Below are 21,110 nucleotides of genomic sequence, written 5' to 3' on the forward strand. Positions count from 1 at the left end.
AGACTGAGTTGTGCAAGGTTGATGATGTTTCATTTTTGTATGTGTGGTCATCAATGAGCTTGCCTAGGCTAACATCTAAAAAATACACTCCCTTAACAAGAAATAATTATTTCTTAAGAAATACTCGTGTTATAAGGTATTGGAAAACCCCTTGCTATTCATATTTCCTTGACTTCTAATTTTGTCAATTGGCATTTATTCGTTGTTGCAAAATCATGCCACCTCTTTTACACTGGATAATTATAGACATTTGTATGCCAAAGGTAGCATCTAGTATTCCACTATAAGGAATGCCGCAGAGGTTTGAATTCCTGAGACAGATGAAAGCTTCTATGTATGTGCTAATTATATCAAGTTTGTATTGGTGGCTTAGAGTCTTTTTCACTTGTTCGAGGGATTTGGTTTATTGCATATCCAAAAAACGTTTTTGCAGTTTTTACATAGACCAAACTTTCTTAGATGATGTAATATCTCACGGTATGGACTTTCAATCTGACAAGACATGCCTAGCAATTGCATAACATCAAGAACACTTGTTGCTTTTGATAGACTTTACTTCCAAATGATTTGTCTCTTTTTGACTTAAGTCGTATCTATCAGTTAAAATTGCATCGGAGAAAACTTAACAACCATCAGTTAAAATTGCATCGAAGAAAACTTAACAACCATCAGTTAAAATTGCATCGGAGAAAACTTAACAACCATTGGTCACTAGGGTGGCTAATGATATAGAGCCTACATAACTGACACATCTTTTTTTTAGGTGGATAATGATATAGAGAACCTACATAACTGACACTTTTTTTTTTTATTCTTTCAATGAGGAATGCCAAGAAAATAGTGAAGAAACAACCAACACAAATCTCCCCTTGAATAAGGAGTAAGATAATGAGGTATTGTTACAAGCTTCCTTTGGCTTATGATTTAGATTACAAACTGTAATACTACAAAAAAGCTGCTTGCATTAGCATGATAGGCAAAACACATCATTATTGATGCTAGAATCAACTATGCACAGGAACCTCCATAAAAAGGAGACCACCATCTAGACGCAAAGACGACACCATTCTCAACTGGTCATAATATATAGTGTACCTTAAACTTAAAGGGAAGAAAATGAAGCAAGAAGGAAGTGTTCTGGTCCATTCATACTCATCGCATCAAACACATAGTATATAGTGTACCTTAAACTTAAAGGGGAGAAAATGAAGCAAGAAGGAAGTGTTATGGTCCATTCATACTCATCGCATCAAATACCAAACACACCTTTCAAGACAAGATAAAGTATAGCAAATTGAAAACTTGCCCAAAATCCCGATCGACTCGTTGAATATGGCACACAATCCAACCTCATGAAGGAGCCAAGAAGCCCTTCTATAGCTAGAGCTATGTATCTCAAAAGAAACAATAATCTAGGCTATAAAAATATTTTTCTAGATTTTGCCTGATGCCAATCTAATCATCATATGATCAAGCTACCGGAGTACAAAATGATGAAAAGTTCTATTCGACAATGTCCACAAGGTTGAAAAAAATTAATCCTTTTTTCAAAAGTATATTCAACAGTTTGAAGACCTCAAGATGTGCAAGACAAATCTTATAACCCATGCTAATGTATTTGAGGTCACACCAACCAAAGTTAAAGGTTGAACTTCATATGTGCCTATTCGAAACATACTGTTTGATCAATGAGGGTGTTAAATTGAAATGAATGCCCTATTTAATCAAAAATTGTAAAGATATTAGATAAAAAGCCCAAAGACTTGACAAACTGTATACTATATATACATTAATATAGCGGCTTCCTAGAATAGTTTCCAATCCTTGGGAGATGGCCATAAAAACATATTACTTATGGCCCATGGGATAGACATTAACATACAATATACGATTGCACCCTTTACTTGTGTATCAAGTTGCTCCACAAGCATTACATGCTATTGACAATCACAAGACGAAGTTCTTCATCAAAACAAAAAAAAGGGAAAACATTAGATATCATAAATATAGAGGTTGGGTTTGTTTATGTGTGCATGTGTATAGGTGACTTAAAATCGAACTATAAATTTTTTCCATCATGCCAATAGATTTACAGGAGGTCATTATATTCTTTTGTCCTATGATAGTCCTTTATACCTAAGGAAAGCACATATCACAATGGGCTTTGTCCATCATGGGAAAGTCAAAACGTACCAAAACTTGATGAGAATGGGAGTTTTCTGGCCTAGTATGAAATTTGATGCTTACATGTATGTTAAGAATTGCAAATCATGTACAGGCAAACCCCCTATAGAATATGCTACACTGTTTCAAATAACCAAAATATGGACAAAACAACTAAGACAGAGGATACAAATAGACAAAACATTATCAACTCTCTTGTATGTTTTAACCATGATTAACCAATCAAGATTCTTCTTACTTTAATGGAAAATTTCCAAAATACTCCTCGAGTTTAAAAAATTTCTTAAATTTCTCTGTATTTGAAAGGCTTAACCATGATTAACCAATCAAGATTCTTCTTACTTTAATTCAAAATTTCCAAAATACTCCTCAAGTTTAAAAAATTCCTTAAAATACCCCTCATATTTGCCAATTTTTGTGAAATTTTTCCAAAATTCCCTTTGCCAAAGTTCCCAAAATACCCCTCGTCAACCTTGCAAGTATCTCTCAAAATATTATATCTGGTAGATTTCATGGTATGATTGGTTACCCATGATAGAAGATTGTAGAATTAGGTTAGGGATTTTAACGTATTATGGGCTCATGGGGTGTAAGTGTTCATTCTTTGTGGATACAAGTGTCACTATTTATTAGCTCATTGGTGAGGCTTTTTTGTATCATATTTAAAGAAAGACCTATATTTTCAACAAAAAAAACTATGTGAGAATGGGAGAAATCCACTCAAAATTTGTAAGAGGGATTATGGGAAGTTTCAAAATTATAGGGGAATTTCCACAAAGTATAGTCATATTCTGGTGATTTCCTTGAATTTTACAAGGGCTAGAGGGCTATTACTTTTGAACTTGACTATGTCTTCTCCTCGCTACCAAATGAAAAGGGATGCAATGTGTGTGTGTGTGTGTGTGTGTGTGTGTGTGTGTGTGTGTGTGTGTGTGTGTGTGTGTGTGTGTGTGTGTGTGTGTGTGTGTGTGTGTGTAGTCAAGTTAGCTTCTTTTGGCTTGCAACAGTTGGATTATCAAGTGAAAAGCATAGACAAGAGGGTAGACAAGTTTCATGCATTACAAAAATTGGAAGCTAAGGCACTTTCTCCATTGCATAGGGAGATTTTTGCAACAAGCCCCTTGCTTCAAAGTGCTTAAAAAATCACATGAAAGGAGGCTCTAATAGAGAGCAATGCTATTATGTCTGGTAAGTTTTTGAGGGAAGATTCAGTTAACCTGAAACAAAAGATTGTAGAATCAAGGGTTTGAGTGTTATTGTGGGCTCATGGGATGTAATTGTTCATTCTTTGTGGATACAAATGTCACTATTTGTGAGCTCATTGGTGAGAATTTTTGTCTACTGTACGTTTTAAAAACCTTTGTATTAAAAAAGAATAAACTATGTGAAAAATGAAGCAATTCATCTTAAATTGATAAGAGGGGATTTAGGAATTTATAAAATTTAGGGTAATTTTGGGAATTTCTACGAATAAAGGGGCATTTTAGTGATTCACCTAAGTTTCACCAGGGTTGGTTTGTTGCTTTCTACGTTGCCTCTATTTACTTCTTGCTACCAAATGCATGAGGGCTATAATGTGTGTATGCAGTGAATATAGCTTCCTTTGACTTGAAAAAGATGGAGTAGGAAGTGAAAAGCATAGCTGCTAGGATAGCAAGTTCCATCCATTACAAAAATTAGAACCTAAGTTACTTCTTCTGCTGCATATGGAGCTTCTAACAATGAGCGTATTCCTTTTGATTTGCTAAAAAAACCACCTATGAGGAGGCTCTAATAGGATGCAATTTATGAATTTTAGATAATATTATCAATGAATTTTTTTCTCAAAGTTGATCACATCAATTTTTTCTTGCTATCTTGCACAAGAGTTAGAAGTTGCAATTCAATGTGCCATGATGTATATAGAGGAGGGTATAACCAATAACTCATAGTTAGAAGTTTATACCAAAAGATTCACTATGTAGAAAAAGAAGCAAGCTTATGGTTGATGGCCACTCGATATAAGAGCTAAATTGCACCTTGTGCTAATGGGGGAAGAAAAGGAAAGGAGGCAAAGTACATGGATGCAATAGTAGCTTGGATATGAGAAACATGGACATATGATTTTTTCTCAAACGGCTTCCTAACATCAACTTTTGGTGATATTTTCATGTATAACCCTAAGGAATGATGAAGAAGTGGTTGGGACCTCAAGGGTTTCAACTTCAATTGTCTAAACAAAGAATATGCCCCTTATTGATCACTTAGGCTATTTTCAGAGGATGTTCATGTGCCCCAAGTATAACCCTATAAGAAGATGTGTCAATATGATAGCGTAAAGGCTAATATTTTGAAAGAGAGGGGGTTGTGCCCTTGTAGAATGAACTAGCTCATTCCAAGCAGAAATTAACCCTGAGGTGGTGAAAAAAGATTTTTTCACCACTTTTTCCTATTGTTGTGTACTCTCCAAGCTCTCTCATGCAAGTAAAGTGACTAATTTGTAGATTGGAATTGCATTCTTTAATCATTGTCTCCCCCTCTCCTTGCAAGTTTGTATTGAATGCATATTTAATATCTTAATCTGTGAAGAAATCAATCTTGTTTAAGTAGAGATACTTTGCTTTTATTTAATTGTCCTTTGAGCTTACACTAGGATTAGGGTTTAGGGTTTTGGATGTTAGTTTGAGATGTACCTAGTGTAGCTTGTGTGTAAAGAGGGTCTCTTGTTTCCAAAGAGTGGTGTTGAATTACCATTTTCTTAAGAAAAGGAGCAACATGCATATCTATGCAAGGTTGAACTTGCTAGATAAGGCATGGTCAAGGGTTGCTTATGGTTCGGTAATGTAATCAAGAAGGTTCATGAAATATGCCTGATACCTTCTTGTGTGGAATGTATAATCTAGATTTCTAGTCATTTTTTGTCCATAGAGGGATTGAGGGTTTGCTTTATAATTAGTACTTGTGTGGGCTACTCATCCGATTGCCATATTGTTTACATTGAGCATTATATGCTATGTCATTAGTTGAAACCCATTTTTTTGCTACCATAAATAGATTATACTTTGAGCTTGGAAAAATTTGTGACTTGATTAATGTCCATAATGCTTGTATTCTATATTTCAAAAGAATACACAACTCGACGAGTCAAAGTGATTCACCATAATTGATGGTGGATGTGTTTCTCTACTCAAACTAGGTTTGGGAGAAAACCCATAAATATCCTTCAAATAGGATGAATCCAAAGTGATGATCAATGAGTTAGAGACACAACCAGTGATAAATCACAAGACTTACCTTATAGGTAGAAGATAAATAAGGCTCAAGCCTGTGTGAAATCAGTTCTCACACTCCTGAAGTAAGAATAGGCATGAAGTAAGAAGATCAAGGAGTGTGAGAAATGAAGTAAGAAGATCAAGAAATAAGGCTCAAGCCAGGTATGTACACATATTCTTTTGTAAAAACCTAATAAGAACTCACTATGCTCTACACATTACAGTAGAGCGAGTTCACCATATCGTCGTGCTCTTCTTCTCGCACTCTCTCGCGTCGCACTTCCGCTCGTACTCCTTCAACTGGTATGAGAGCTCAGATCGAGGCTCATGGCAGCACTGCAGGAGGCTAGAGTCACCAGCTCAGATTGGAGTGAAATTCGACAGGCGAAGACACGGACCCAAATCCTGTGGGGAGTTCCGAAGGGCTTGGTGTTGTCATAATTTCATTCTGAGGTCATCTCGGCCACCGTTCGGCTTCGACAAAGGTCTGCGCAGGCCATTTTCGACTACGTGGTCTCGACGGGTGTAGATCCGACTTTGCAAATTTGGGGTTTTCGGCCTACGACTGCAGGTGCTAAGGATGTCGACACTCCCAGAGTGTTGATTTGTGGCTGTCTACACATCGAAGGACGGCTCACAGTTCTTGGAGGCGTGTCACATATGACACGGGCGCATCTACACACAGACTGTAGGCGACATCCACTAGTTCATCAGGTAGCTTGTGTTTGCTGCTTGATATTCCAAATTTCATCCTGACATTGCAGGTAATTCCACATGGGATGTATTGTCAGAGATGATGTATGTCTGTTGAGGGTTTGTTGGCTGTGAGTCACGCAGCAAACAACCGCCGCAGCGGTTACAGCATACAGTGGGAAATTTGTGGATGTATGACTTTGTGGGAAGTCTATGTACTGTCAGATTTACTGCAGCCTTTGTTGAGGGTCGAGTGAGGTTTTATTGAGCTGGGGGATTCTCGAATGTTGAGATCCTTTCGGTGATACAGGTCTTGGAGCGATCCCTCGAGCACCCTTAGATAGGCAGCTAGGATGTATTGACTGTGAGTTATACAGTTGGGATTGCATCTTTGCTTTACTGCCGTTGAGGCATTGTCGCAGTCTATGCTTATAGGATAGTGACAGGACAGTGAGAGACAGTACAGGTGCAGGACAGGTTTACCCGCAACTTACAGTGTCAGAGAGAGAGTTTTTTTTTGAGCTGTTTTTTGGTCTGTTTTTGAGTACACCAGAGCCATGTTAAAAAAGGAGACTCTGGAAAAATTTATGCAGAATCTGAAGCTTTCTTGGTTCATTTGACAGGTTGATATTGGTTCAGAGGTCAGTTTACAAGGGAAACTCTGCCGAATTTTTCCCAGGAAGTAAACTACTGTGAAGCGTAGCTATGGCTGGATCACAGGACACTGCTCTTTACAATATCAAGAAGCTAGATGGAACCAATTTCCCATTGTGGAAGAAGCAGATTTGGCACGTGTTGGTACAAAAGAAGCAGATAAAGCCTATAAAGCTCAAGGGGATAAAACCAGAAGATATGGACGAAGATGAATGGAGTGAAATGGATGAATTGGCACTTTCTACCATTATGCTGACTTTGGCAGAAAGCGTTTACTTCAATGTAGCAGACGAGATGTCGGCTTATCAAGCATGGTTAAAGCTTAGTGATCTTTATGAGAAGCAGAGTGCAGCTTCACAGGTATACTGGCTTAAGAAGCTTGTTGACTTGAAGATGAAAGAAGGGACACCTATGTCCAATCATTTGAATGAATTCAACACAATCTACAGTCAGTTGTCAGCTCAAGGTGTCAAGTTTGATGAACCTGTTAGAGCTATGTTCCTGTTGATCACATTGCCGGAAAGTTGGGACACTTTTCGCACAGCTTTGAGTAATTCTGCACCTCCAGATGGTTTGAACATAGCAGGTGTAGAAGGAAGTCTGCTTATTGAAGAAACCAATAGAAAGACAATGGACAAAGGCAAAGGAACAGCCTTAGTTGTCAGGGGAAGGACCAAAGAAAAGTACAAAGGTGGAAAGAGGAATCAGTCTCGTAGCAAGTCCCGCAGTGCTAAAGGCAAGAGTGACATAGAATGCTACCATTGTGGCAAGAAGGGTCACATGAAAAGAGACTGCAGAGAATGGAAAGCAGAAAAAGGCCAAGAGAAAGCTGAAGACCATGGTGAGAAGAACAAGTCCTCAGTGAATATTCAAGAAATAAATGTGACAAACACTGTTGCAGAGGATGATAGTCTAGTGTCAGGAGACATCTACTTCTTGAAGAATACAATGGACTCAGCTCTTCTTACAGCATCTGATGGAAATGCAATGAGTGACTAGATTATAGACTCAGGGGCATCGCTTCATGTGTCTCCAAACAAGGAGTGGTTTACCTCTTATGTGACCACTAAAGATCATGTTCGGCTAGGCAATGGGCAGACATGTGAGATCCTAGGTGTTGGAGATGTTCAATTGAAGTTTCAGAATGGCTCTTCTTTCACGCTGAAGAATGTGAAACATGTTCCCGCAATTACAAAGAGCTTGATCAGCACAGGTTTACTTGATGATGCTGGCTACGTCACCACTTTTGGACAGAACATGTGGAAGATATCCAAGGGTTCTATGACAGTAGCACATGGAGTAAAGTCTGGAGGACTTTACATGATTTATGTATCAAATGTCTCTAAAAATGTAATCAATGTAACCGAGCAGCCGAACGTTTCTTTGTGGCATAGCCGGTTAGGACATATGTCCAAGAAGGGAATGGAAATCTTGTCTCGTTCTGGTTATTTGCCTGGCTTTTCATTTAATGATTTTGAATTCTGTGAACATTGTTTGTATGGTAAGCAAACACAGCAGCCACATAAGCATAGAAGCAGTAGAAGAGATACACAGTTGGCACTTGTTCATAGTGATTTGTGTGGACCTATGCCTAACCTATCTCTAGGGGGAGCTTCTTACTTTATGACATTTATAGATGATTACTCGAGGAAAGTATGGGTTTACTTTCTCAAGCACAAGGATGAAGCGCTTAGTGTTTTCAAAACGTTTGTGACACTTGTGGAGAATCAGAGTGGCAAGAAGCTTAAATGCTTACGCACTGACAATGGTGGAGAGTATGTTTCAAAGGCCTTTCAGGACTTTTGTGAGTCAAAAGGTATAAAACGTGAACTTACTGCTCCTTACAATCCTCCTCAAAATGGTGTTGCTGAGAGGATGAATAGGACCATACAAGAGAAAGTCAGAAGTATGTTGTCTAATGCACAGCTGCCAAATGGGTTTTGGGTTGAAGCTGTATCAACAACTGTTCATCTTGTAAATAGATCTCCTAGCAAGGTTTTGCAGAAGGATTCAGTGCCAGAGATGGTATGGTCACGCAAAATGCCCTCATACAAGCATTTCAGAGTCTTTGGCTGTGAGGCATATACTCACGTTCCAAAGGAATTTAGGAACAAACTTGAGCCAAAGAGTAGAAAGTGCATCTTTCTAGGCTATGGTAATTCTGGTGAGATGGGGTACAGACTTTGGGATCCCGAATCCAGAAAGGTTGTCCGCAGCAATGATGTTCACTTTAATGAATCCAAATATCATTCTAAACCAGAGAAAGTTGAGGAGATTAGAAGAGTTGTCTTCCAAGAAGATGGACCTGCACGTGCAAGACAAAATGTCAGGGCTCAAGAGGATCAAGGACAGGATAGAGTGGAACCACAGGTTGTGGCTGAGCCTGAGCCACCTATTGTGCGTAGATCTGGACGTGTCACGTGACCCCCTGATAGGTTTGTTCCATCTATGAACTATGTCATGTTGACTGATTGCAATGAGCCTTCATGTTACAAGGAAGCAGTGCAAATGAAGGACTCCGGGAATTGGCAATTGGCCATGCAGTCAGAGATGACAGCTCTGCATAAAAACCAGACATGGAAGCTAGTTAAATTACCACGGGGCAAAAATGCACCCTGTAAATGGGTTTACAGGTATAAGATCACCGCTCATGATAGTCAGCCAAAGTACAAAGCAAGGCTTGTTGCCAAGGGCTTTAAGCAAGAACAAGGCATTGACTTTGATGAAGTCTTCTCTCCGGTGGTCAAGATGACTACATTGAGATGCTTTCTTGCATTGGTTGCCATATTAGATTTGGTGTTGCACCAAATGGATGTCAAGACAACGTTCTTGCATGGTGATTTAGATGTGGAAATTTACATGCAGCAGCCAGAAGGGTTTGTTGAGAAAGGCAAGGAAGATTGGGTATGCCAGTTGTTAAAGAGTCTTTATGGCTTAAAACAATCACTGAGGGCATGGTACCATAAATTTCACAAGTTTATGCTTTCTCAAGGCTACAAACGTAGTGAGTTCGATCACTGTCTATATGCAAAGAAGGCTAAGGATGGTAGTTGGCTGATCCTTATTTTGTATGTGGATGACATGTTGATTGCTGGCAAGCACTTGGAAGAAATTTCAGCTTTGAAGTCAAATATGGCAAAATCATTTGACATGAAAGACATGGGTGAGGCAAGTCATATACTTGGTATGCGCATTGAGAGAGACGGATCAAAGAAGTTGATTTGGTTATCTCAAACAGAGTATATTGACAAGGTTTTGCAACGTTTCAATCTGGAGAAGGGAAAGGCATTGAGTGTTCCATTGCCACCATATGTGAAACTTAGCAAACAAGATTGTCCTGTGTCTGAGAAAGAACAGGCTGAAATGGATAAGATTCCATATGCGTCTGCAGTGGGTAGTTTGATGTATGCAATGATTGCTACTCGCCCAGACATTGCATTTGCAGTGGGAGTAGTAAGTCGATACATGTCAAACCCATGCAAGAAACATTGGGAGGCAGTGAAAGGAATATTGAGATACCTGCAAGCTACAAAGAGTATGCGTATATGCTATGGGAGTCAGGAGCTAAGTGTAAAGGGTTTTACAGAATCAGATTATGTACGTGACTTAGACAACCGAAGGTCTACGTCAGGGTATGTCTTTACATTGGCTGGTGGAGCAGTATCATGGCGTTCTAGATTACAAGATTGTGTTACTCAGTCTACTACAGAGGCTGAATATGTTGCAGCATCAGAGGCATGCAAAGAATCAATTTGGCTTAATCGACCAGTAACAGATTTGGGAATCAAAGAAGAGATGCCTGTGTTATATTGTGATAGTCAAAGTGCTATACAATTGGCTCGCAATCCAGTTTATCACTCAAAGACAAAGCATGTGGATGTGAAGTATCATTTCATCAGGGAAATGCTCGAGGATAAGCAACTTCAGCTTGTCAAAGTTCACACCACAAAAAATCCTGCTGATCTACTTACAAAAGGACTTCCCTCAGAGAGCTTTGTGCATTTTCGCAAGCAGTTAGGTGTAGGGTAGTACATCACTTCTCTAAATCTCTTGTATATTAGCTTGTATAGTAGCTTCTCTCACACTTAAAGTACCACATTGGACTTTAAGTGGGAGGTTGTTGGGGTATAAAGCCCAATATGGTCGCCCAAGTAAGTGGGCGGGCCGCCAGGTATGTACACATATTCTTTTGTAAAAACCTAATAAGAACTCACTATGCTCTACACATTACAGTAGAGCGAGTTCACCATATCGTCGTGCTCTTCTTCTCGCACTCTCTCTCGCGTCACACTTTCGCTCGTACTCCTTCAGCATTTAAGTTCTCAAAAATTGTGTCACCTTCTTTCATGCAAAGCTCAAAAAGCTGCTTCATCAAGTACATTTTTTTACTTACACTTTTTCTTACATATGTATTGCATATCTATCCCACAAGGATTTAATAGTAGCTTCATCCACTATGGTGAAATACACAGATTCGGCTAAGTGTAAGTGAATAGTGGACTTGGCTTTTGCAACTAGCATCTTCCAATGCACTTCCCTATAGGCATCTCCCTCCGTATGCTCAAAGATTAGTTCTAATTGACCCTTTTGAATTAGCACATTCTGTATTTGTTGTTTTTACATAGAAAAATTTGTGCCACTAAATCTTCTAATAGTGTAAATGTCCTTCTCAACAAAAGAGGCCATTTTTACAAGACTTGAGCACTATGGCGAGAATGCCAAAAGATTATGGCGAGAAAACCTGATGAGATATTGACAAAACCTTCTTTATAAAAACAAGGGCAAAATCTCAAACCAAAAAAATGCTCAAAAGCATCATAAGACACATAGATTGACTCGTGAAAGAAAATTGGAAGAGTCTTGTTTGTATGAGGAGCAAAAAATCAAACCAAATGATGCATGATATGCATAAAATCAATGCAAGCAAGTGAATTTTTGCATAAATTTTTAGCTATCACTCACAAAAGATTGCTATACAAGGCATCAAGGAGAATATCTTCTTAGATATATAACCTATGGTGAGGATATCAAAATGGAAAACTCCATCAACCTTTATCATCGCAAGTATCTCAACATTTGAGAACACCCTAGCTCAATAAAATCTCACACATGACACTCCAAAAGGCCAAGCAGACACAAAACTCTAGCCACAATTTCAAAAAGGGCTCTTCTAGTCCAAGTCTTGAAAAAGGTTGGAAAATTGCCAAAGAATGCCAAGAAATGGCTCCACATGGTGTACAATGGTCAATATCTGCAACTCAATGTACATGAGTAAGAAACCATGCACAAACAGGTGCCAAAAATTGAATGCGCAAATAGTAGACAAGATCTTTGCGAGAATATCTACTCTCAAAAGAGCTCAATGGTACTCTGAGTGCTAAAAAAAAAGCATACGTCAATGCATAACAACCCACAATGAAACTGCTACCAAAACCACTTCCAAGAATGCATGTGAAGGTGTTGTATCCGTATGTGTCTAAAACCCGGAAAGAGACATATTCCCACCAAAACTTGTCAATGTGTGTCAAGCAACATGGAAGAGTAGGCATATGTAGGCTCAAAAGCCCCCTCATAAACCTAGTGTGAGAAAACTCTATGTCGATATAGACTAGAATCCGATGCTGACTTTTGCAGCTAGATGAAGTGTAGAAAATGCCAATGCTTGAAGCAAAAATGAAGCCAAAAGTTGGATTCTTGTATAAGCACACTAGCCATTGTTGAGGGTTGGATGTTGGAAATACATTGCCTAATGTATGGGATGTCGAAAAAATTCCGAGAATAGTCATCGCATTGTGCAAGCTCCATCGAATGGAGCTAGTTACTGCAAGGAAATATATGTGTCATCTAGTGAGCTAAGCACGGCTATAGAGATATGCTTCCTCTTTACTTATGCCCATGTCAAAAGGTCACGATTTCGAGAAACAAAGCCGTAAGCCAAAAATCAAAGTTGAGAACTCCAATGCCAAAAAAAAAAAAAGAGATACTAGAGAGAATCTGTTAAAAGACAATGTAGAAGCTCACCACCAACACTCTGACTCCCTTGATGAGAGAATCTCTCTCTTGCTCTCACACTAGTCTGATGCCAAGGGCTTTGTGTGTGTGTGTGTGTGTGTGTGTGTGTGTGTGCCCATACACACACTTTCCACCAGCTTCACTTTTACTTTAATGAATGTGTGAGGCACTCCAATTATTGTTGGCTTTCAAAAAACAAAAGAAGGACCGCCCACTTTAATAGATATCAATTTACTCTCTCTACACAGTGCTTGCTTCAAAAGATGTTGATTTTCTTTCTTTGCATACTATCCGCTTCCTTTTGTACTTTCAATACCCCCAATTCTTGCTTCAGATCTATGCTAGTCTACTTTGGAAAAGAAAATGCTGCATATTTTTATTTTTGTTTTTTTTAAAAAAATCTTCCAACAATTCTTGTATTGCTTGATTTGTAGAATTTTTGAGAGAAAGCCTACTTGCCTAGTCTTGTTGACCAACAGCGTTGTCCAATTATTTCCTACAGAACGCGAATCTTCTCTATGCAAGCCTGATTTCAGTGTTGCCTTGGTGTGAGATACCCGATTTCAGAATTTGTTGCCGATAATGAGCCGCTGCAGAAAATTTGGCAATATGTATGTACCCAGAGATTGAGGTTGGTAAACATACATGAGCATAAATGGATTAAACCCCGTGGAAACATGCTCTGCACTCTTGTAAGAAAATTACAAGATGGGTAAATAATCTTCCCAATCTATTTGCTTCCTACTTACATAAGCTCATGGGATACCTTCTAGTACCTGATTTACCTTCTTACTCTATCCATCAATCTAAGGACAACTATACTCAAATTTCCCAGCTTCGAAAATACTGCTCTCCAAAAAGAGCCAAGAACTTTTTTGTCTTGATCTCTAGCAATAATAAATGAAAATCCATATAACTCATATATATTCTCCAAGAACAACCTTGCAAGTTCTAGATCATTCATCGTAGTCTTTAGGAATAAACCTATACATCTTGGTCAAGTGGTCTATAACTACCCAAATAGAGTCATGGCCACAAAGTATTATAGGGAGACCAACAATAAAATCTATAGATTTGCTTTCCCATTTTCCATTAGGGATCTCTAAAGGATGTAAAGACCACCTACCTTGAGATGCTTAGCTTTTGTCACTTGACATTTTCTGGCAATGTTATCTATAACCTAGACACTAAAATTTCCTTCTAACTAATGTATATGTATTTCTAATACTAAGTTGGCCAAGATTGGGAAAATTATGATACTTAAAAAAGAATTTGGTGCCTAGTTTCTTAATTCCTAGGTACACAAGCTCTCCACTTGTGGAGTAAATATGAACCTTCAATAGAACAATTCTTCCATCGTTGTAGTTCTGCTTGTGAAAAAATAGAACCTTGTGTAGATTTAATGTGTGCACTCATGTCAAAGCGAGAAGAATCCATCATTACTACATGATTGCACACTTGAGTATATAATGGATTGTGCTCGCACTTCCTTCAAAGAGAGACCAAGAATTCACTCTTAACTTTTATGAAAGAAAGAATGGGCATGCAACTTACAGCATCATCTACCCATTATGGAAACCTTTAGGATATTATAAAGAACAATTATATTCTTGTAGCATATCTACCCAACAAGCCTTATGACCCTTTTACTATGTTTGAGTCAAAAGCCATTCAATGCTTTCGTGATCAAACATAGTCTCAAACTTTGCACCATATGAATGATACCCCCATGTGTGAAGAGCATATATAATGGAATATAGCTCACGGTAGAACAATTTTGTGAGCACGGGCTAACTTCTTACATAAAAAGTTAGAAGGTCTACCATCTAAAGTAGAATGGCATTATTATTAGCATTTGTTTCCAAAATAAAAGGTTTTGTTAGTATTCACAATATTTAAATGAGGAGTAGTAACTAAATTGGTCTTGAGCCTATCAAAGCTACTTTGTTGCTCGTCTTGCTAAATTGATGACCCTACCCCTTTAATTGGTTGATCATAAGCACATCTAGTCATGCGTAATTCTTAATAAGTTTCTTGTAATAGCCAACCATATCCATTAAAATTGAAGCTCTTCCAATTATTTGGGAGAAGGCCACTTCAAAATAGCCTCTATCTCACTAGGATCCATCTTAAGATCCTAATAAAAATAATATGGAAAAGATAGGGCCACTTCTATTTGCATAAAAGTACACTTACTTTTATTGACATATAATGCATTCTAATCCACAAGAGAGTGTTTACATTCTTTGACTTAGATGCTCTAAATGTTCCTCTTTGAAATGATTGTAAATGTGGATGTCATTAAAAAATACAACCACAAACTTACCTAAATAAGGTCACAAGACCGTGTCCATAAGTGACTGAAGCTCGAGTGTTTGTTAATCCAAAAGTAAGACCAAGGAACTAAAAAATGACTAAATCTTGTGTGGAAAGCTGTCACGATAACATCATTTGGGTCGATTTGTATTAATGTTATCATATCTTTAAATCATATTTGTCAGATATCTAGTCCCTAGCAGTTGGTGAAAATCTCATCAAGTATGGGCACATGATATTTGGTTTTGACAATAACCTTATTCAAACCAGAATAGTTTATATACATGTGCAATGAGCCATCGTTCTTATTCACCAAGAATACTAGAGATTCCCACAGAGAAGAAGTGGTTTGAGCTCAATTTGAATAAAATACTTACTGATGTAATCGGAAATTTGACGTTCTAAGTCCTTAGCTTTAGATTGACTAAACTTATATGCTAGTTTTCTTATAGGTTTACTATCTAGTTGCAAAATATTGAATTTACCACTTGGGAGAGGTAACCCCAAAGGCAAATCACTAGGAAATACATCTTTATAATAATGCAAAACTTGATTAAGTTTGTCATTTTGAGAAATAAGATCATACTTAAAACTTTCATCTTCATGTAAAGACAAGTGAGCCATGTAGTAACATATTTCATTTGCTTGCTGCAATAACTACAACTTGGCTATACATATGAGAGGAAAAGAGGGTATATGAGACTCACCAAAAAGCAAAACATGGTTCCATTAACTTCAAACTAAAGAGTGTTTTGTTCATAGCTATGTTTTCAAAGTAGGATGGAGGCCGTACAGCCACTCATGTCCAAGAACCACATCAACTCTTGACATGTTCATAACCTAAAAATTTAATGTCATTGGATGTCCCTAAGCCTCCTTCAAATGCATAATTCAAAAAATTACGAGTGGTTTCATTGTCAAGAAGTATGTGCATCTTGTGCCCATTAATGTATCCATGCTTATCTACATCATTATCCAATGCCTTGAAGATGGCATCTTCCAAAGTTTTAGGAAGGAGATTTTTCTTTGACATTAGGATGCTATCCTTGTAGGAATCTCCTCACCTTGTGAAATTTGTTGAGACCATCCAACTTGAGAATAACTTCCCTATAGAAAGAAATATAAGTGGTCAAATATATAGTATCCATAAAACACTCATCCCATGCTTGCCAGTTCTTGTCTTCCTCATTACTAGAAAGAAACTCCTTCTCAAACATAGCTTCAAACCATGTCCAATTTGTAGGCTTTTTACTTAATTTTATCAACATCCACCACTTATAGGCCTTGGCTTCAAGAGATAGACCAGTTTCCATGGGAGAGAAGGCATCCGATGTAGCACAAAGATGTTGAAAGAGACATTCACTCATGTAGGAACGTGTTAACTATATCTTTATTACGTTCTCAATCTTCATCTCTATAAAATGATGTACTTAGATCATCCAAGATGATGATCATGGAACTCCATCAATCCCTTGACCGACCACCACTAAAATCTTTCACCAATACATGCCAACTTGCAACATAAAATATTAACCAACTTCTTGAGTGCAATTAAATTTGTATTAATCAAGGCCAATTTCATTTTGATTTGTTGAGTTTGCCATGGAAGAGAATTAGAATTGTGTGTGTCAAAGAGCCATGTTTGTTTTGTAGATTGTTGTTCTCTTCAGCTCTCACATTATGCCCTTATACTTGAAAGTAAACCTATGTTTGCCCAAAATTGGTTGTTCCAATTACATGATGGAATTTGAATTATAGGAAACTTCTACAAGAAAAATGGAATTGCTCCTCTTATCGCAAATTTACACCTCTTGGAACTCAAAATCAAATAATACTATAAAGAATCCATCCTCGTCAATGCCTGCAAAACATAGAATAATACAAACAACTTAAAACTCCTCTAGAATCTCACCAATGACAATGCTACAGCTCCTAATGATCACTGGCACTGGTATTGGCCCTACCATCTTCCCTTCAAGGACTTTAGCTTCTTGCTTGTCACAACATTGAGCTCAAAAGTGCCCATACTTCCCACAAGTATAGCAACTAAAATTTCTTTTAGTAAGATCATTTTTGCCTCTTCCTTGACTAGAGAAATTTGATACCTCCCTCTTCTAGCCATACCATTGGTATTGGCTCCATTCTCCACGTTCTCTACAATTTTCTCTTGTGTGATTGGCTTAAGGTTGGTCAGAGCAATGAGGGACACACTTTCCCTTCCTTGAAGTGGTGTATTTAGATCTTAAAATTGTTCCATAATTGACTAGATGCCTTGCATTGTGTGTACTATATATAGTCATTACTTCGATGCCTTTAGATTTTCAACTTACACACAAGGTCTCTACTTTTCCAATCAAAAGGTCTGGTCCATGAGATCTCATAAATATGCTTTGACAACTGCTCTATTTTCCTTGACCAAGATCCTGTCCAACACCCAAATCAGCCATAAGGTGTCTGAGCCATACACACTCAATCGCAGCTATAAGGACTACCCTATACTTAGCCTCACAACTGGAAGTGGCCACAGTAGGTTCCTTCTTGCTCAACCATGACATGCGTGAAATGCCGAGCATGAAACAAAACCACTCATGGACACTCGTGTGTAATAACAACCATCCCAATCTCAGTTGGATAAAGCATGTAAATCTAGCGGCAATGATCCTCCCTTGGGATAAAACAACCCAAGATGTAAAGTGCCACTCAAGTAGAAAAATGTTTGCTTGACACCAATGCTTAGACCTTGGGCTATGCATAAATCTACTGCCTGTGAGATTGCAAACTGAATATCCTGCCTCGTGTTGCATATATAAATAAGGAATCTAACAACAATTTGGTAAAGAGTGACATTGGCAGGAACCCCATCATCATGAAGACTCAACTTCAAACTTGATTCCATGGGAGTGGCAATATGTTTGCAATCCTCAAGTCGAAACTTACATAGCAATGTCTCTATGTAACTTGTCTGACATAAGACAATACCACCATTACACTGCTTAAATTGTATGCCCAAGTAATGATTCAACAATCCCAAATCTTTTATCTTGAAAATAGCATTCAAATCAGCATTAAATTTAGCAATATGTGCCTCATTTGGACCAATGATCAGCAAATCATCCACCTAAAAAACAAAAATGAGAAGTACATCGCCCTCACGCTTTATATACAAAGTGCTTTGTGCTGGACTATTACAAAAGCCTTGTTTAACCAAATGAGTGTCAACTTTCTCATACCAAGCACGAGGAGATTGCTTCAACCCATACAAACCTCTCTTACAATTTTACACTTTATCTTCCTGCCCTTTCATGACAAAATCGTGAGGCTGCATTATGTAAACTTCCTCAAATATGTCACCACTCAAGAAAGCAGTAACAATGTTTGATTGATGTACATCCCATCCAAAACAAGGTGCCAATTCATAGTAGTCATACAACAAGTGGGAGCAAAAGTCTCTTCATAATCTATTCCTTTTTGTTGTGTATAACCCTTTGCATTAAGTAGGCCTTATAGCGATCAATCTCACATCCAGCTTGCGGTTCAACTTGTAAACCCACTATGTACCAATGACCTTTTTGCAAGGGGGATCACATAAAGTCCATGTGTCATTTTCTATAAGTGGATCATATTTTGATTGCATGGCGCTCATCCAATTTTCAGAATTCTATGCTTCATCAAAAGACAGAGGTTCCTCAACATCACATAAACTAGACATAGCCAAAGCATAAAAATTTGATGCATAAGATGCATGGCAAGAACCTGAACGAGTATGACTAGACAAAGGTGTATCCAATTTACTATCATGCAAAGAATACACCAACCATTTTGGCATGCCTCTAGCCTGCTCATTCGCAACCCTTTTCTCATCAAGTACATCATGTACATCTCAGAAATTGGTTGATCAATAACATTTTTAGAAACCCCCATAGGTTGTACATTTTCCTCATTTGAATTTACATTCAAACTTCCACCACTGAAAAGAGGCAACAAACTCTCATAAATGTCTTGTGAGCTAACAATACTGTCTCTAGTTTATGACAACAAAGACGAAACAGAATCTTCCACAAACACAACATCACATGAAACCAAGATACACTTCTTTTGTGGATGGTATAACCTGTAGCCTTTGCTCTCAGTATTGTAACCAACAAAAATGCATTTGACAGCCTTATCATTCAAATTTTTGCGTTGTGTTTGTGACACCAATGTTGGAATTAGGGTTGCAGGAAAACCCACACAGCTTGGAGAAGACGAAGGAAGCTCAAGGCACACAACAAAGAGTGTATTTCTTAGTCTGCAATGGAAAGATAGATAGCCCTAGAATGATGGGCATATATACAATGCACGGGGGGAAAACCTCCTAAAGAGGGAAAAAATGCCCCGACAGTCCTAAGTGTGTTCACACACATCACTACCACATGTATATAGTAACAAACCCCCCCTGGAGTAATGCGGTGAACGAGAGCTAGCACATGAGTAAAGGGAAGTGCCATGCCCTTAGGACATGATCACTTCACAAAGGGGAGTAAGCCCAAAGCTTTTCAAAAAGCTTCAAACTTCTCACGAGACAATGCCTTTGTGAAAAGATCTGCAAGATTGTACTGTGTTGGCACATAAGCCAAGCCGATCTCTCCTGCTAAGAGACTCTCCCTGACATAGTGGTAATACACCTCAATGTGCTTTGTGCGAGCATGAAAAATTGGGTTCCTCGCAAGTTGCAACTGCCAATGCGCTCTGAGTGTCAGTGTAGGTAGTGTTGGCAGTGTCCTATCCAACACCCAAATCAGCCATAAGGCGTTTGAGCCATACACACTCAACCGTAGTTGTGAAGACTGCCCTGTACTCAGCCTCACAACTCAAAGTGTTCACAGTAGGTTACTTCTTGCTCAACCATGATATACATGAGCTGCCAAGCATGAAACAAAAACCACTTGTGGACACTCGCATGTCAAAACAACCAGCCCAATCTAAGTCTGAAAAAGCATGTAAGTCTGGCGCAATGATCCCCCCTTGGGATAAAATAAGCCAATATGTAAAGTGCCACTCAAGTAGCGGAAAATCCTCTTGACAGCCTGCCAATGCTTAGACCCTAGACTATGCATGAACTTGCTGACTTGTGAGACTGCAAACTGAATATGTGGCCTCGTGTTGCATACATAAATGAGGCAACCAACAACAGTTTGGTAAATAGGGACATCAGCAGGATCACCAGCATCATGTAGACTCAACTTCAAACCTGTTTCCATGGGAGTGGCAATAGGTTTGCAATCCTCAAGTCCAAACTTACATAGCAATATCTCTATGTAACTTTTTGACACAAGGCAATACCACCATCACACTGCTTAGATTGTATACCCAAGTAATGATGCAATAGCCCCAAATCTTTCATCTTGAAAGTAGCATTCAAATCAACCTTAAATTCAACAATATGTGCCTCATTGGGACTAGTGATTAGCAAATCATCCACATAAAGTACAACAATGAGAAGTACATCGCCCTCACGTTTGACATACAATGTGCTTTCTGTTGGACTGTTAAACAAAAGCATCGTTTGACCAAATGAGTGTCAGCTTTCTCATACCAAGCACAAGGAGATTGCTTCAACCCATACAAAGCCTTCTTACATCTGTACACTTTGTCCTCTTGTCCTTTCTTGACAAAACAACAAGGTTGCATTACATAAACTTCCTCAAAAATGTCACCATTCAAGAAAGCGGTAAAAATGTCTGACTGATGTACATCCCAACCAAAATGAGCTACCAATGGACATAGAAAACAAACAGTAGTCATAAGAAAAGTGGGAGCAAAAGTTTCTTTATAATCTATGCCTTTTTGCTATGCATAACCCTTTGCAACAAGTCAAGCCTTATAGCAATCAATTTCACCATCCGGCTTGTGTTTTAACTTGTAAACCCACTTTGTACCAATGGCCTTTTTTCTAAGAGGCAAATCATGTAAAGTCCATGTGTCATTTTCTATAAGTGCATCATATTCTATTTGCATGGC

This window comes from Adiantum capillus-veneris, chromosome 12 (genome assembly GCF_014529385.1).
Source record: "Adiantum capillus-veneris isolate H3 chromosome 12, ASM1452938v2, whole genome shotgun sequence".
Lineage (NCBI taxonomy): Eukaryota > Viridiplantae > Streptophyta > Polypodiopsida > Polypodiales > Pteridaceae > Adiantum > Adiantum capillus-veneris.